General features: G+C 42.0%; 1 protein-coding gene across 1 annotated transcript in view; it reads right to left on the bottom strand.

Annotated features, from left to right (window-relative positions):
• Positions 1-16618, bottom strand: part of ntng1a (netrin g1a) — a gene marked incomplete at both ends in the record, with an annotated part of 132734 nt that overhangs the window by 74127 nt on the left and 41989 nt on the right.

Below are 16618 nucleotides of genomic sequence, written 5' to 3'. Positions count from 1 at the left end.
TAACATTTGTGAGATTGTGTTTCCTTCCCTTCTCTAAAGAGTATTTTAAAAACGTATTCTTGAAGGTTTTAACAATTAAATCAATAAAAATAAAATGTTTACCAAATTTCAAAGTTCAATTGATACAATTAATCAAAATCTAAAAGCAATCTTTCTCTGTAAAATGCATAACACTGATCATATTGATTTCAGAGTTAATGATTGATGAAATTGAACGTACATTTAACCAATCAGTATCATAACATTTTAGTTTATAACTCAATATACTTAATTTTATTTTACAAAAAACGGTAGTGACTGAATACATAAAATATAATATTTAGCATAAAACCCCCCAAAGTTTACCTTATTGAAGAGAATATGTGTTCCATTCTTAAAGTTACTCACTGATTTTCTGACTTTGGAACACATTTATTTCAAAATGATGGGATTTAACTACTTATCATTCCATTTTGTCACTACCGAAATGATCACATCACTACGAAACGTTACCATATGTTTAGGTAGTGACCATTCTAGCTAACTTTGAGCATAACTAAATAATACTAGCAAGCACATGGCTAGCATACACATATTTGAAGAGGTGTACACACATAAAAACATAATATTTAGCATGAAACCCCAAAAAGTGTACTTAATTGAAGATAATTATGTGTTCGGTGGTGACAATTCTTAAATTTTCAGACTTTGGAACACATTTATTTAAAAAGAACAAGACATTTAACATACATTTAACCAATCATTATCATAACATTTTAGTTTATAACTCAATATACTTAATTTTTTTTACAAAACACCCAGTGTTTCGGTAGTGACTGCATAATACATAAACACATAATATTTAGCATAAAACCCCCAAAAGTTTACTTTATTGAGGAGAATATGAGTTCCATTCTTAAAGTTACACACTGATTTTCAGACTTTGGAACACATTTATTTCAAAATGATGGGATTTAACTACTTACCATTCCATTTTGTCACTACCGAAATGATTACGTCACTACCGAAACGTTACCATAATGTTTCAGTAGTGACTGTTTCAGTAGTGACAATTCTGGCTAACTTTGAGCATAACTAAAGAATGCTAGCAAGCACATGGCTAGTATACACATCTTTGAAGAGGTGTACACACATACAAACATAATATTCTGCATGAAACCCCAAACAAGTTTACTTAATTGAAGAAAATATGTGTTCGGTGGTGACAATTATTATGGTTACACACCGATTTTCAGACTTTGGAACACATTTATTTCAAAAGTATGGGATTTAGCTACTTACCATGCAGCCATGAGGGACAGGGAGGCAGTGTCAATGCCTGGTCAAAAATGCATGGGTGTGGCTAAAAACCAGGCTCAGCCAATGGACTAAAACTCCTGTGTTTCGGTAGTGACATGAAAACTAGGGACAAGGTTTTTTTTAGTATAGTTTTTTAATAAAAAAAATTAAACCCACAATAAATCTAAATCGTTCAACTTCTGTTTAAACTTAATCATGAAGATCTTTGAAATTACACGATTGAACTAAATCTAAAAAAAATAATTAAGTGTTATTTACATACATTGAAATTTACATGTCGGGGTTTGGGACAGCTACTTCCCAATAGAAAGTACCCTATAAATGATGATTTTGTATATATTTAGTTCATCACAATATAATTTAATGCCTTGGGTTTAAATAGTTCATAACATATTATTAGTAAATATCTATGTCTGAATACTTAATTGTTTTGTTAAATAGTTTTTCTTGTTGTGGCACTGCACTTTGAACTAATTCGGTAGAATGCCCCATATACCTCAGAGACACATGACCAATACATGTAGGTATTATATACCTCTGAGACACATGACCTATACATGTAGGTATTATATACCTCTGAGACACATAACCTATACATGTAGGTATTATATACCTCTGAGACACATGACCTATACATGTAGGTATTATATACCTCTGAGACACATAACCTATACATGTAGGTATTATATACCTCTGAGACACATGACCTATACATGTAGGTATTATATACCTCTGAGACACATGACCTATACATGTAGGTATTATATACCTCTGAGACACATGACCTATACATGTAGGTATTATATACCTCTGAGACACATGACCTATACATGTAGGTATTATATACCTCTGAGACACATGACCTATACATGTAGGTATTATATACCTCTGAGACACATGACCTATACATGTAGGTATTATATACCTCTGAGACACATGACCTATACATGTAGGTATTATATACCTCTGAGACACATCACCTATACATGTAGGTATTATATACCTCTGAGACACATGACCTATACATGTAGGTATTATATACCTCTGAGACACATAACCTATACATGTAGGTATTATATATCTCTGAAACACATAGCCTATACTATAGTATGTATTATTTACCTCTGAAACACATACGTAGGTATTGAATGCACATATGGATGTAGGGGTGTAACGATGCATCGATTAATCGAAATACATCGATTCTAATGTGACGATTCAACTGCATGGATTTGAAAATGTTAGAATCGATTATAATCGAAATTAATCGAAAAAAAAAAAAATCATTTTTTTTTATGTTTTATTTTTGTGTGTATTGTTTTTATTGACCTATAGTCCATTCATGCTGAGTGAATCAGTTCCCCCAGCCACATTTGTGTATTCAACATTTTTAACTGATTAACTGAAACTGGTCCTTGGACCCCTTCTCTTCTCCCTCTACACTAAATCGCATGCCTTCACGTATCATTGCTATGCCGATGATACTCAGCTCTTCCTCTCCTTCCCTCCCTCAGATATCCACGTCTCTGAGCGGGAGGGTCATCAAGGAGAAGCCGCCTATTCTCAGTCCTTGCCCCACAAGGGTGGAACGAACTGCCCACCACAGTTACGACAGCCGAAACCTGTCCAATATTTTGCCGTCGACTAAAGACGCACTTCTTCAACCATTATCTGAATTCTTTTTTAAATAATAATAATAATAATCTAACCCTAACTAACCTTATTGTCATGCACTTGTCCTAATATACTAACCTACACTGTAGCACTCAACACTTTGATGAACATTGTTACTCAGCTGATAGATTTGTGCCCTTCCTGATGACTTGTCGTAGCCTACAGAACTTGTAAGTCACTTTGAAAAAAAGTGTCAGCTAAATTACTAAATGTCAAATATTATATCCCTCTATTATATACTGCAGGTATACTACTGTAATGTGTACTGTAATGTGTACTATATGTGTGTACTGTAATGTGTACTATGTATGTATGTAAATAAAAAAAATATTAAAAAAACGTAAGTCTTCAGGGGTATGGCCTGACAAGCCTAGTGCTTCTCCCTAGCTCTTTTCGGACAAATACCAATTAGACAATGCTGCAATAGCAGCTGGTAAAACGTTGGTGATTTGTGGAATGACCGTTGTTACTGTATGTGTCCAAAGCCCGAAATAAAAAATAACTGAACTGAACTGAACTGAGATACATGTAGGTATTATATCCCTCTGATACACATATACATAGGTATTTTACCAGAGGGGGGCTACATGCAGGGTCTACCATTTGTTGTATCACTGCATCGTTTACTGTATCAAATGCATCATTGTCGGGTGAAACCATGTCGTCAGGGTATTTCATTACGATATACTCTGTAGATTTGCCTCCTGTAGCCCCCAGGCAGTGATGACCCGATAGTTGGTTCAGCGTTATCTGGAAGCTGATAACCTACCCAACAGGCACGGCGTCCAAGCGTACAATGACTAACCAAAGGACTAACTGCTGATGCAGCACAAGGTAAATAGCACTCATGTAGGCACGGAGGGGCGGGGGTGGTAGAGTGAGTGAGAGAGAGAGAGAGAGAGAGATAGAGAGAGAGAGACAGAAACGGAGTAAGGGAGACGAGTGGAACGACTCATTCAAGGGAGGAGTAGGCAGAGAGAAACACAAAATTAGCACAAATGGATTATCTGTCGACTACAGGCAGGCGAGCAAGCCAAGCACTGGGAGGACGGAGAGAGAGAGAGAGAGAGAGAGAGAGAGAGAGAGAGAGAGAGAGAGAGAGAGAGAGAGAGAGAGAGAGAGAGAGAGAGAGAGATAGAGAGAGAGAGAGAGAGGGAGAGACAGAGAGAGAGAGAGAGAGAGAGAGAGAGAGAGAGAGACGAGACAGAGAGAGAGAAGAGAGAGAGAGAGAGAGGGCAGAAGAAGAAACAGATTGACTCGTTGTTCGTCCGTCCCCCAGGGCAGATCCAATAGAGCCATCACTCACCAAGTTGCTGATCTGTAGTTGTAATAGTGAGCGCTGTAGTCTCCACAGCAGTAGCACACGCAGCCACCAGACCACGCGCGGCAATTAGAATGCAACGTCCACTGTAGGACCGATCGATATGTGTCTCCTCTCTCTTTTTTTAACGGCCTGTTTACAGTCCTGCACGTCTTCCAGTCCCCGCAGGCCTCGCAGATACATGTCGCATTGTGAGTGTGGACGCGTGGTGATGGTGAAACGGTCGATCGCCTGCCAGGTGCCACTGCTGTAAAAAGGCGCGGTGTGAAAGCGAATATAGAGGAATATAGAACACTTCATGGTGGATTCCCGTGTTTTGACTGTGTCCTCGTTGTTAGATGGCTGTTGTCAGATATTGGCAGTTTTTTTTGCTAATGTTTGCTAATGTTTGCTAATATGCTAAAGAATATCCGTAAACTCATTATCTATCTATCTATCTATCTATCTATCTATCTATCTATCTATCTATCTATCTATCTATCTATCTATCTATCTATCTATCTATCTATCTATCTATCTATCTATCTATCTATCTATCTATCTATCTATCTATCTATCTATCTATCTATCTATCTATCTATCTATCTATCTATCTATCTATCTATCTATCTATCTATCTATCTATCTATCTATCTATCTATCTATCTATCTATCTATCTATCTATCTATCTATCTATCTATCTATCTATCTATCTATCTATCTATCTATCTATCTATCTATCTATCTATCTATCTATCTATCTATCTATCTATCTATCTATCTATCTATCTATCTATCTATCTATCTATCTATCTATCTGTCTATAATTGCATCTATTGTAAATGACTTAAACAAGTCTGTACAATCAACTGGTATCTACTGTGTTAAAACTATTGGTTCTATGTGTGTTCATGCAGGGAATGTCCTACATTCTTGTGGACCTACTGTATACAACAGCTCAGCTCCTCAGAGTCTCTGTCTAAACTGAGAAGTGTTGGACTCAGCCGTAATCCTACCCTGGTATTACACTATAACCATGGATAGACTTTGTGTTAGCCCTGTATTCTGAAGAAGCAAGTTCATTGGCTCAGTGACGACATAAAATAAGCTTGATTCTACCTGCTCTTGTCAGGTGTTTACTCTGCCCGTTGTTGTAATTTCCTTACAATGTCTCCCGTCTGCAATTGCTAACTGAGCAGGTAGCTGTTTATAGGTAAAATTATACTTTATATGTTGTGCACATTTGTTAAAATGTTTAGGACAATGTATTTCCTTGATTATGCGTGTAATAAAAAAAATTATTATCATGATCAGTAGTACAGTAGGCCACGGTACTGTGTGTTTTGGAAACGCTTCCATTTGCCGTTATTCTGAATACGGCAAATCAATGTAATACAAACAGTCCGCTCATTCAGGACGACCCTCAGGTTCCCTGTTGTGTCGTTCGGGGTGCAGACCAAGTCAAAAGAGACCCTTACCGTAGCAATATGAGATACGGTGGGTTCCTGGGGTTGCGATGCGGGGGTACAGCCACATGAGACACGCAACACGTGACTTTTCAAGCAAGGCCGATGAAGGACCCGAGACTGGGGGGGGGGGGGGGGGGTGGGGGGGGCGGTCAGTGTAGCCTAATAACCAATTCCCACCCTCGGAGTGAATTACCTGTCCACCCCCCCTGCAGCCAAAATGTCTGTTAACCCTCAAGGTAGTTTCTGACCTACCGCAGGGGTGTATCACATGCTTAGGAAATTGAATCACAAGTCCCAGAGGCCCTGTGGCAGATAGGCAATACAAACTTTCCCTCGCTGTCTCCTCCTTTGTGACGGTGACTGAAGGCAAACACTGCAGGAACAAGCGGAGAGGTTAGTTGGTTCACGCGCGGCCTGGCTCACGCTTTCCATCTTGGGTAACAAGGCAGGAGTATTTTCAGTACGCCCTGTGTCTCTTTGCGTTGCTCTTCGTCTTGTTTTCAGAGACATGTAACATTTAGGAGGCGTGAATAATGATCCTAACCTACCTAAGGAAGGAAATTTTTTTGTTTAATGATTAGGTATGTTTTAGAATTAGAGGTAAAGCGGGTAGAAAACTGGGATTCTGTGGATATTTCTTTACTGAATGTGTCAACCGTGAAGTCATTCTGGAAGGATTTTCCCTGAACCTTAAATCTTAAGTAACTGATGGTTAATCAATGGGTTGTTTTACATAATAGTTCCTCATTAGGCAGTTAGTATTATTAAAAAGTGTCACTAAGTGTCACCTAAAGAAAAGTGTCACTAAGATGTGTGGTTAAAGAAGGGAAGGTTTAGGGATTCTTATCATCCTTGCCTCTCCTCCTCTCACTTCTCTCCTTCTCCTCTCCTCTCCTCCTCCTCCTCTTCCTCTCCTCTCCTCTCTCTCTCCTCTCCACTCCTCTCCTCTCCTCCCCTCCTCTCTCTCTCCTCCCTCCTCTCCTCTCCTCTCCTCTCCTCTTGCCTCTCCTCTCCCTCTCCTCTCCTCTCCTCTTCCCCCTCTTGCCTCTCCTCTCCTTCTCCTCTCCTCTCCTCTCCTCCTCTCCTCTCCTCTCCTCTCCTCTCCTCTCCCTTCCTCTCCTCTCCTCTCCTCCCCTCCTCTCCTCTCTACTCTCCCTCTCCTCTCCTCTCTCCTCTCCTCTCCTCTCCTCTCCTCTCCTCTTCCTCTCCTCTCCTCTCCTCATTTCATTTGAAAATGTTTCAATATCACCAGTAAAGCCCTTTTCTCTGATCGGTACCGATGTCAAAATGCTGCACAGTAGAATTTTGACACTGTTTTCCTAACGGTTGGGTCGGTGTGGCTTCTCTGTGGTTTTTGGCCGCTTGTTTATTCGGTGGAGTACGGGTTTGGTTTTTATGCCTGGAGCCGTGGCGAGCAGGACGGGACGGGGCTCTGTCTCCATATATAATTCAGGAGAGGGACTCTGGGCCCCCTCAGAGACAGAGTTAGTCTCAAAGAGAGAGAGAGGGAGGGAGGGAGGGGGGAGGGAGGGACGGAGGGGAGAGAGAGGAGAGAGAGGAGAGAGAGAGAGAGAGAGAGAGAGAGAGAGAGAGAGAGAGAGAGAAAGAGAGAGAGAGAAAGCGGAGCGAAGAAAGAGAAAGGGAGACAGAGAAAGCGGAGAGAGGGAAAGAGAGGGGGGGAGAGAGAGGGGGGGGGATATATCCTTTAGAGTCTGACTCTTCCCCAGGTTTAATTACACTATTGATCACACAAGGGAGGGGGTAAGAGGAGCAGGATGGAGGGAAGAGAGAGAGACAGATAGAGCGAGTTAGCAAAACGGCAGTCTATAGTTACTGTAAAGCATGTAAGGTGGAGAAGAGAGGCAGACCTATTCAGTCAGCCAGTAGATAATTAGAAAATCCTCCATCTCTCTCTCTCTTTCTCTTTCTGTTCTTCTCTCCACGCTACACTTTTAGATTCCGGAGGGTGACAAATTAATTTAAATCACGCAGGGCTGCAGTGTGCGTTCCCTTTACTCTCATCATCTCACGGCTCCGCACTCTTCATCTGGTTCTTAATTCCTGCATATTGATCGGCCTACGGTGTCGTTCAGGTGTTAACTGTGATGAGAGAGAGACCCGCACGTGATGAGAGAGAGACCCGCGCGTGATGAGTGAGACCCGCGCGTGATGAGAGAGAGACCCGCGTGTGATGAGAGAGAGACCCACGTGTGATGAGAGAGAGACCCGCGTGTGACGAGAGAGACCCGCGTGTGATGAGAGAGAGACCTGCGTGTGACGAGAGAGAGACCCGCGTGTGACGAGAGAGAGACCCGCGTGTGATGAGAGAGATACCTGCGTGTGACGAGAGAGAGACCCGCGCGTGATGAGAGAGAGACCCGCGCGTGACGAGAGAGAGACCCGCGTGTGATGAGAGAGAGACCTGCGTGTGACGAGAGAGAGACACGCGCGTGATGAGAGAGATACCCGCGCGTGACGAGAGAGACCCGCGTGTGACGAGAGGGACCTGCGCGTGACGAGAGAGACCTGCGCGTGACGAGAGAGAGACCCGCGTGTGATGAGAGAGAGACCCGCGTGTGACGAGAGAGACCTGCACGAGATGAGAGAGACCTGCACGTGATGAGAGAGACCTGCACGTGATGAGAGAGACCCGCGTGTGATGAGAGAGACCCGCGTGTGATGAGAGAGAGACCCGCGTGTGATGAGAGAGACCTGCACGTGATGAGAGAGACCTGCACGTGATGAGAGAGACCTGCAGGTGATGAGAGAGACCTGCACGTGATGAGAGAGACCTGCACGTGATGAGAGAGACCCGCACGTGATGAGAGAGACCCGCGTGTGACGAGAGAGACCTGTGCGTGACGAGCGTTCAGGCGTTAACTGTGACGAGAGCAGTGTTGGGAAAGTTCACTTTCTACATGAACTAGTTCAGTTCACAGTTCACAATTTTTTAAATGAACTAGTTCAGTTCATAGTTCATAATTCAAAATGTTTAACTAAAGTTCATGGTTTCAAAAATGAACACATTAGTTATTTTTAGTTTTTTTTTTTTATAGATTTTTCACGTACAGTTACTTACATTACAAAAACACACATTGGGACAAGGGGGGTGGGGGGGGTCCTCCAGTTCATCTCTATGCCATCATCCACACCATAAGCAAGCAAAAACAAAACAAAAAGAAAAACAAGCTAAAAGGAAAGCAAACCAAGACAGGCACTGTACAGTATTGCACTTGCCTCGAGCCCATTCACATGTAGACATACATATATTTATTTTTGTCTATCCTAGGTCTGTCCATATAATGGGGCACTGGGCCTTTAGAAGGATCCGAGAAATTTCAGCAGGAAAATAGTCTAATAGTGGGGCCCACACCTCCTGAAAGGAAGCGTTGTTGCCTCTATGCATTGCACAGTGTCTTTCATGGGGTAGCACACTGAAGATCTCTCTATACCACATTTGTAAAAATGGAGGCTTATCCTTAATCCAGTTTATCAGAATGCATTTCCGGGCTGAAAGTAGAAGTTTATCAAATAGTTTGAATTGTAAAGGGTGTCACCCCTCCTACCCAACCCGTCTTGTTTACAGCAGGGTCCCCCATTTTCAATTCATCATAACATATATGACTGAGCTGTAGGGCCTACTGTACTGTACACATTCTGCAATCTGTTAATAAAGTGTTCAATCAATCAATCAATCAATCACTTGGCCCCAGAACCTGGATAAACACTTAGATTCCCAAAAGTAGGTACCCAGGTCTGTTTGACATTTTGAACATAAAGGAGATATTGAACGGCCCATTTTGTTAGTTCTTTTTTCAATACGTTGCTGCAAGCTATTATTTGTAAAAATTATTGAACCACAGACAGCAATCGGAATACTGGCATTTCCATAACGCTTTGCTGCCGCCCATTCAGTCCACACTAGTAGCAGCTGCAGCTTTCATCTCTACAGTATATTTTCAAAAACATGAGGAAAAACTTTGCTTGAATTGTCTTTATTATGAAAACTAAAACAGGACGTTTGCATATTCTCAATGTTGCTGTCGACGTCGATGTACGGACTTGCTTCTTCAAACCGGGTGGACAAAGTTTACAGACAAACGTACTGACGTACTCAGTACTGACTTTAACGTTAAACTCTTTTAAATGCTCATACGCCGACGTCTAGAAGTAGTGTCTGACTCTGAGCGAGTGCTGCTGCAGCTCTCGGCTTCTGCTCGCCGATTCCGCTGTTCCACTGCTTGTTGTGAGGAGTCTGAAGACGTAGCCAGGGGTGACAGGCGCGTTGCCAGATCGGGTGGTTTTCCGCATAAATTTGAAGCCTGTTTACAGTGTGTTTTAACTGGGTTTTCGGCTGAAATGCATATGAAATCTGGCACATCTTTGAACGCCGTTATAATAGAGTGCTGAGAATGAACGCACGTTTGAACGCCGTTATACAGCGCTGAGAATGAACGCATTCTCAATTACGTTCATTTAGCGGATATACAGTACGTTCAGTTCACGTTCGCCCAAAATACGAACGCATTCATGAACGATCGTTCATTGAACGCGTTCAGGTACATCACTGGACGAGAGAGAGAGTCCGTGCGTGACGAGCGGGCCTATACACATACTTCTGCAACCTAGGCCTTTCCCTGACTAGGGATTTGTATAGTCGACTTTGATTGGCCAAAATTTGCAGATAGTCGACTGGTAGTCGACTATGGAATGCATAATTTTTTTTATAAAAAATTATAATATATTTATTTATTTAAAAAAATTATTTTTATTTGGGCTGTGGGGGTGCTTAATGTCTGAAGGAGTCGACTGAAGGCTTCTTGTTCTCTGCGAAAGCATGCAATTGGTCCACTGATGGATACATCTTGACATTTGTCTAGTGTGTTCATTAGACGGGTGAAATCTTCTTTCAGTGCCTCTGTGCCCATTTTATTAGGCCGTTTGCCTCGCTGGTATGCGCGCCATTAGCGTTAGCCACGCTTCTAGACCTCTTTGGTTTTGGAAAGAATGATAAAAAAAGATATATTATACATTCTTTCTTTTTTTGCATTCAACTAAGAGGTGGGCAGTCGACTACGGCTCCTTTCTATCGATTAGTCGACTATTCGACTAGTCGAGGTCAGCCCACCTTGGTCTCTCTCTCTCTTTCTTTTTTTTCTTTCTATCCTTCCTCTCTCTTTCTCTGTCTCCCTCTCTCCCTAGGCTGGCCTACTTTAGAGGAGGAGGAGGGGAGGAGAGCTCAGGCTCTGTTTCTTTGTTTCTCACACTGTTGTGGCGAGTGAGGAGAACCCCCCCCCCCATAGCTTATCCCGACGGATCGGTAAAGTCCGGCGTGAGTGAATTACGCAGGATTCAAACTCGCCATCCCAAGCGAAATCACTCCCGCCGAATTCTCACAGAAAGTGTATACCGGGCGGTGCAGGGTTAAGGAGCTTATGTACAAAACGCCACGCGGCTGAGCAGTGATTCAACTGCTGGCAGGGAAGACGATAGTGAGAGTGTGAAACCCCCCATCGGTGCAGAGAGATGTATCTCATTATTGGCTGAACTGTGCATTACCTTTGGTAAACAGTGGGGGGGGACATCTCTCGGGCGGGATGTCACTCGGAAAATACCCAGCGTGCTGCTGGCAAAATGCTGCCCGGGCTGCTCTATGGCGAGCCGCGCAGCCATCACTCAAATCTACTGCCCCACAGGGAAGTATCGGTTCGGTCATGATCAGATGGATAGAATAAATAATCCCAGCCGGTGAAGCCTGTGTCACCATTCCCCCCCCCCCCCCCCCCCCCCCCCCCCCCCCCCTCATTTCAGAGGCATGTCAGAACGGATGCTCCATCTAACTATTTTTGTTTGCTACATCCATAACCCTCTGGTTATGTTGTTCAAGTGACCTTCCCAATGTAGTATAATTTGACAATTATACATATTCTTAAATGGCTATTGCCTCCAAGTGGAAATTCAGGAAGCCATTTAGAGAGGGTCTTCCCGTGACCTTAAACAGCTGGATCAATATGGGACCAGCTTTCCCAGGTCACCTGAGCCAGGAAGTCTTACAGAAACCAATTTTGTATACAGAACACCTCAACGAACTTCAAAGCAACCCACAACAGAAGTGGTTCACCCCCAAAGACTCAAAACAATGATTCGGCCAATAACGGTGATAACATTCAAATCACATGTATACGTGATGAACAGCTGTATCAACTGTGTTGTGTGAGTAGCTAGACTGCTCTTTGAAAATTGCTTAAAATATAATCATGAAATAAAGCTTCTGGTTGAATCAAGCCTTTTAAAAAAAAGTAATTTAAAGTAATACGTCTTCAAAGTATTATGTGGGATAAAGTATATATCTTTTAAGAATAACTCATTCGGTAACTAATGCAAGTTATCAGAACATGCTGTGAGGAACTGAAGGAGGGAGACAAATAAATTTGCATATAAGCAGGCTCAATCAGCTGTTTCTCTCAGATAATGAGATAATGTTTAGAAATTAGGCCATTAGAAATGTATTTTTCCATATTCAATTTAAACCAGATTAAAGTACAATTATTACTGAAATGATGTGTTTAAACAGGGAAACAATTTGACAGTAAACATGGAGTGGTTTATAGCCAAATGTACAGGGTTAAGGGAGAATCATTTTCAAAATAGCTAATACGAGTGTTAAATAAATGTGATTATTTAGAAAAGCATGGTTTAAGACTTTAATGAATCTAGGTAAACAAGTTGAATAAGTCAAATAATATGAAATGCCGTATACATACACTGAACTGGAAATAACTCATGTGAATATCAGCTTTGTGGGTTACTCTGGGACAAAACAGTTAATGTGTTATGTTGAACTATGTGTCTTTGAGAGAAGTATACCTTAACCCATTCTCTGCCGGGCATTGTACCCATCATTGTACCCTCTCTGCCAGCGCTATAAGTCTATGGAGATGTTCACATTCTTTGCAGGGCTATAACTTTTCAAATTGTATTGCTAAATTGACATTACTATGGCCCATTCAACATCACTTATCTATCGTTCAGGATGTAGGAACGTTTTACTTTTTCATTCACACATTCATACTAAAATACCGTCTAGAGTATAAATATGTTTTTATCGTTTTCTGCAGTATTTCATAGAATGTGAGATATTGGCATAAATGCATATATTAGATGATCAAATGCAGTTGATCAACGTTATATTAAAAATTTCAACTGTACATGGTCCTAAACGTCATGACTGGTCATCTGCGGGTGAACGGAGGGGGGGGGGGGGTCGTTTATAATTCAATGACCGACGTTAAATGATTCATGTAGTATGGGTGATATATTGATCAGAGCAGTTTGTATCGAAAATGGTAAAGAAAAATGCTGAAACTCACCCCAGTCTCCTCGTAGCGTTGGGCGATCACACTGGAACAAAAAGATCGCTATTATGGGATGTTGATCGATGCGATCCATTTCCGGTTTGTATATTACTAATACACGTCCAAATCATGTTGATTATTGAGTTATGGCAAAGATTCATATCGACGGTGTCTGTATTGAGCCCCGGGACGATAAGCGAGTGGCCGGACGAAAATAGGGGACGGACCGAGCACTTCTGGGCACTTCCGGTTTGGCAACTCGTCGATCGGCCACGAGGTGGCGGTATTGAAGCGTTGCAGAGTTGTGATGGCCCAGACAGCATCACCCAAGACTCCGTGGGTGAAATATGAATACCATGACGAAAATATGAAATATTGATCTCAAAAACGCCTTACGGAGTTATTGGCAGACAACGCATGGCGGAGAAATCCGCCTTAACACGTGAATGGCGGAGAATGGGTTAATATTCATATATCATGTGTTGTAAATGTAATAGTAACAATGTTTTAGTCTTAAAATGAGTTGGACAGAAATACGGTCTTCAGCAGGACAGTTAGCGTTAAGCCACGCCTACATTTTCAAACTGAAAACTAACTGTTCATGGATTGGAGGAAAACCTGTTATGATGTCACTAGCTGTGATGTCATCGGCTGGACCCTGGCCTGCTACAAATACAGGGCCATCAAGACACTAGATGAGAGTTGAAAGAGAAGATGATGATGATGATGACTAAGAAGAAGATTACGTCGGATAGTCTGCCCCATCGGTAAAGGATAAGCTATATCTACGTTGCCAATGACGGGATACGATCAGCGGACATTCTTGTTAGATTAGTTTGGAGACTGTTTAGATTAGCATAATGTGCAGTGACTACTTTTTTTATTACATTTTTTTTTACTGCTGCTTAAAATTCAAAATCCCCTGCCTTATCAGAGAGAGAAATGTATATTAGAAGGCTTTGTTTACGGGACCACAGCTACATGCATGAATCACAGATGAAGCTAGGAGCGATCTATTAATAGTCCATTCATTTTCCTATAGCTGCAACAAAGACTGGAGTCTCGGCAGAAGCCAGAAAATATGTCACCCATGAGAGGTCTATTTATGCTAGTCTCATGTACTGTAGTCCTATAGGATACGCCTGTGAAGCTGAGACTCTTAGGGAGTATAAGGGAACGCATGCGTGATGATGTGAGTACTCCCAGCAGCTCTCACACTCCTACACAGAGATGTCTCTACACCAGTACATCACAGCCTACACTTCTGCCCAAGAGGGCAAAGATTTGTACAAAATCTGCAAATCCACAATTAAGCTTGTCTGAACTGAGTTCACACATGCAGTAATGTAGATATCAGAAAGGTTAACTGATGATATTTTCAACTAATTTCGTGAGCAGCTCTTTCTATGTGAATACAAAAAAATACTTATTGTGCTCTCTACGATATTCACAGCTCCATTTTCTTGAAGGTGCTATATCGCAGATTCTGCCACTAGATGTCACTAGAGCACCAGCATCTCAGACCAAAAACAAAGGGGCGCATAGATCTATGCTTCGGCCACACCTCCCCTTTGCATTCTCAGTAAAGTAATTATTTCTTGAATATTGCAAGGAAGTACTTATGAGAAAAGATGTCTCACCTAAAACCATTTGGGTGGAAAAAAGGAGTTTACTTACGAGCAAGCCGTCATGTATGCTTGCTTCCCATGACAAGAGTGTGCATGCGTAGAGGCATCTGACTTACAAAACTGTCAAACTACTGTAGGCGTCGCCGATCAAATATGAATCAAGTTCCAGCAATTGTGTGTACTGTATCTCCAGTGTAAAATCTTAAAAGAAAAAGGGAAAGTTGACGAGCGAGCGAGCCGCCACTTTCTTTTTGAAAACGGGGAGCAGAGAAACATGGCCCAATCAACTAGCGGTAAGTTGATCCAATCAGGTGCATTCCAGGTGGGGAATTGGGAAGCAGGGAGGGGATATAGATGTACAGTATGTACATGCAGGCGTCAGCCGGCTACCAAAACAAAGAACAGATCATCTGGAATAACACACACAGTGTGACATCATTCTCTGCTCAGGACACCATTACTCCACTATATCTTTACATAGAAAACAGTTGTTTGCTGCTATATACATTTGTTGGTTTGTGTATGGTTTGTCTAAATACATTATCAATGGGGGATGGAGGTATTCTGGGCCATTCTCCATTATGTCAACAGTTATTGGTAACACATCACAGTATGACCATTTCACAAGTGTTAGTCAAGATCTTGAGGACGTCTTTATGTTTTCTTTTCAAGGTCATTTTGAGCATTTTCAACTGGTAATTTCTTTTTTCAGTTGGTCCAAATCTGTGTAACTATTGGTATCAACCTCAAAACATGCTGCATCAATCTGTTACACATAATTGAGCTTGGGAACGGCCATCATACGATCATAATATCCATCATGATGTTTCAAGCCCTTATACAATCTGAACTTTCAAAATTTAAATAGGTGCATATCAAAACACAAGACCTCATTCTCGAACATTCTCGTAAGTTTCCTCGTAAATAACCTTGTAAGAAGTCCGTAAGAGGAAACTTACGATAGATCTCCTCCGGATACCTGAACGAGTGAAAAGAAGCTCGTAAAATGGCCCCTGAATGAAGAACGTCACTCATTCTTAAACTGAAAGCTCGTTCTCGGTCACCTCACTCGGTCTGTGTTTGCGAAAGCTGGGAATGAATCAACAACAACACCAGTCAGTCAGCCATGTGACTGCCACGGTTGAACACTCTCCCAGCTGTCCGGCTGCTCAGTTCACATTTGTGAAGAGCAAAAACAGGAGCAATTAAATCTTCATTCCCTCGACCTCCCCCGTAACCATATCCCGGCATGTTAAATAAAAAATGCACACGATGTAAAAAGAGTACCACTTAAGTCCGTGCCCTGGTGACTCTCGTCGTTGCATAACAGAGAGATGGGGAATGTTTAGTTTACCCCTTCTCCCCGCTAATAGGTTTGCGCCGTCTTGTTTCCATGTTGTACAATAGGGCCCTCTGGGGACGCCGCGCATCACGCACTAATTAGAACGCGCAGTGACCTGACGGCTGTGATGCTAGCTTTTAATGCCTTCTACGCGCTAATGGACAGCTGAGTGACTTTCATCTCCAAAATGAGCCCTGAGCAACTTTGGTTAATTAAGCCAATGCTGACAACTGGTGAACCCGACATGCCATTACATTTACACTTGCCTAATTGGAAAAGGGTGGTGACTGGTAACTTTCACTGGAATCATTGTCACACAAAGAGTAGCTTCTTCCAACAACTGCTTCCAACAACGTTTTTTACGGACCATTGGAGAAACATAGCTGAGTCTAACCCTTAGCTGAATGTAAGTTCATTTGGGGTCAGCCCTATGTTCCCACAGCCCTATGTTCCCACATTTCTAAGAATTTTTGCACATTTCTAAGAATTTTTGTCCACAAAAAATTAGGCCCTATGTTCTCACAGCCCTATGTTCCCACAGCCCAATGGG

The sequence above is a fragment of the Notolepis coatsorum genome (genome assembly GCF_963971535.1).
Source record: "Notolepis coatsorum genome assembly, chromosome: 12".
Lineage (NCBI taxonomy): Eukaryota > Metazoa > Chordata > Actinopteri > Aulopiformes > Paralepididae > Notolepis > Notolepis coatsorum.
Note: the sequence above shows the minus strand (reverse complement) of the source record. Positions and strands in the feature narration are given on the sequence as shown.